We start from the raw sequence: 2,836 nt of genomic DNA on the forward strand, positions 1-2,836 counted from the left end.
AAGGTCAGGAGTTCAAGACCAGCCTGGCCAAGATGGTGAAACCCCGTCTCTACTAAAAATACAAAAAAATTAGCCGGGCATGGTGGTGGGCACCTGTAATCCCAGCCACTCGGGAGGCTGAGGCAGAAAATTGCTTGAACCCGGGAGATGGAGGTTGCGGTGAGCCGAGATCGCGCCACTGCACTCCAGCCTGGGCGACAGAGAGAGACTCGTCTTAAAAAAAAATTAAAAAAATAAAATAATAATACAAGGTTCACATACTACAAAGCAAAGAAAAGGGACGGGAAGGAATTAGAAGAGAATTTCTATGGGCAGAGCAAAGTCATGGGTCACAGGAATCACGAACTGGGGAGAATTATTTGTCAGGTTTAATTAAAGGAAGAGGAACAAATAGAGTTTAAAGATTAGAAGGTTACAGGTGGCACGGCACAATCCCCAAAACAAACCCCACCTCGTCTCAGCCCCAGTCACCTCCCAAGGGGGTATATCTTGCCCAGAGAGCCTGAAGGCAGGGACATTTGTTTTTACAGCCCAGTCACTATTCTTCCAGACAAAAAAAGCATTTCCTGTGAGGATGAACCTGTGGTCACCTGGCCACATTCCTCTCTGGGAGCCGTTGGCCACAACACCTGGCCGCCCCTCCACCAGCGCCGCGCTCCGAGGTCACCCGCAGCTGCCTGCGACCACGAAGCCCTCAGTGAGGCCGCCTCCCACCACCTGGAGACGTGGTCTCCCCTCCCGCTGGGCAACTAGGGCACCGCAGGCTGTTACCGAACTAACCGTCAAGCGCGGAGCCGAGCGCGTGCGTGGCGTGGCGTGGCGTGGCGCGCAGGGGCGGGGCGGGGCGGGGCTGCGCTCTCGGCACTATGCGGCTCCCACAACGTAGAGCTTGCCTGACTCGGTTTGAAGGGACCGCTCGGCGGCCTGATTACGCGCCCCCGGCCGAGCCTGCGCACTGGGGACGCAGTCGGCACTTGCGTCCTCTGCTCCCCGACACAAGCGCGTGGAAAACTTGGTCGGGGCTTCTCACAGCCGCGCGCACAGACTCGTTCTCCCCCCGCGTGTCTCCCGGGAGCGTCGCGGCCACCTGCACGCGTCCGGCACACAAACGTCGGTCTCACTCCTTAGTTTCTGGAAGAGAAAAAGGAAAAAGCCACCGAGAGGCCTGACCCTGAGGGGTCGGGGGGCGATGCGGGCGCGGAGTAGCGGGAAGCGACTGAGGAGCGGGGACTGGGCAGCATTTGACTGGATGCGGGTGCCGCTGGCACCCGGGAAGACGCCCGGGGGCCGGCGCTGCGGAGCCGGGCATGGGCTGGGATGTGTTTGGATTCCAATCCGGGCCTGACACCAGTTCAGTGACCTCGGGAAGTTCCCCAACCCTCCGGGCCTGTTTCCTCCCTCTGAAGTGGCGACAGTAATAGAACCGACCTCGTAGGCTCATCTGGAGGTCCTGATGGGAGAACCCATGCAACTTGCCACCACAGAGCCAGGCCCGCGGCGGCTGGCGCCTGGTGTGTATTAAAGACGAATCGGGAAAGAAGAGCAGGTAAGAGGGTGGGGAGACTGGCCCAGTGGGTTGGGGTGTGCACCTCGGCCACGTGGAAAGCGAGAATGCAGGGGCCGGACGCTTATGGACGATGCATATGTGGGGCCGGATAGAAGTGTGGCAGGCGGCGCTGGGGCTGATGCGCCTCACCCGGATTATCCTCTGTAATCCTCACAGCCCTGTGAAGTGGGCACTGCCATGAACATTTTGTAAATAAGGGACCCGAGGCTCAGAGAGGTGAAGTAACTTTCCAGACGGCCCAGCTCGTCAGCGGCCAGCATTTGAAGTCACACTCCAGAGCCTGTTTTTATAATAGCCGCTGTGACCGCATAACCAACGTGTGTGTGTTGAAGTGATCAAATAACCATGGGGTGGTCTCTGATGTCCAGGACTTTTGAGAAATACTGAAAAAGTATGAGGCAAGGCCCCTGCCTTCAAAGAGCTTGCAAGTTTATGGGGGAGACTGAGTCAGGCACAAATTAACCAACATCTATTGAGCACTTACTGCTTGCCAGGACCCTGCCCTTCTCCCCGTGTCCTCCTCCCTTCCAGGACTCACCCCCTCACTTACCCTCCCCCTCAATTCTCACAAGAGATTGAAGAAGGGTAGAGACTGGAGGATGAGGCTGGGCGCGGTGTCTCATGTCTGTAATCCCAGCACTTTGGGAGGCCGAGGCAGGTGGATCACCTGAGGTCAGGAATTCAAGACCAGCCTGGCCAACATAGCGAAACCCCCTCTCTATTAAAAATACAAAAATTAGCGGGGTGTGGTGGCACTCGCCTATAGTACCAGCTACTTAAGAGCCTGAGGCGGGAGAATCACTTGAACCTGGGAGGCAGAGGTTGCAGTGAGCTGAGATCATGCCACTGCACTCCAGCCTGGGTGACAGAGCGAGACTGTCTCAAAAAATAAAAAAATAGGCCGAGCGCAGTGGCTCACGCCTGTAATCCTAGTACTTTAGGAGTCCGAGGTGGGCGGATCACGAGGTCAGGAGTTCGAGACCAGCCTGGCCAACCTGGTGAAATCCCGTCTCTACTAAAAATACAAAAATTAGCCTGGCGTGGTGGCAGACACTTGTAATCTCAGCTACGCAGGAGGCTGAGGCAGGGAGAATTGCTTGAACTTAGGAGGCAGACGTTGCAGTGAGCCAGGATCATGCCATTGCTCTCCAGCCTGGGCGACTCTATCTCAAAATAAATAAATAAAATAATTAAATAGATAAAAATAAAAAAAATTAAAAAATGGTGGTGGGACGATTGGGTATCCATATGCAGAAGAATGAAGTTGCA

The 2,836-nt window shown here is 55.5% G+C and overlaps 1 pseudogene; it reads right to left on the bottom strand.

Moving 5' to 3' along the window:
- Nucleotides 1-845: 845 nt before the first annotated feature.
- Nucleotides 846-1,797, bottom strand: LOC134734170 (putative uncharacterized protein encoded by LINC01356; annotated as a pseudogene).
- Between the last annotated feature and the right edge of the window lie 1,039 nt (nt 1,798-2,836).

This window comes from Symphalangus syndactylus, chromosome 12 (genome assembly GCF_028878055.3).
Source record: "Symphalangus syndactylus isolate Jambi chromosome 12, NHGRI_mSymSyn1-v2.1_pri, whole genome shotgun sequence".
NCBI lineage: Eukaryota > Metazoa > Chordata > Mammalia > Primates > Hylobatidae > Symphalangus > Symphalangus syndactylus.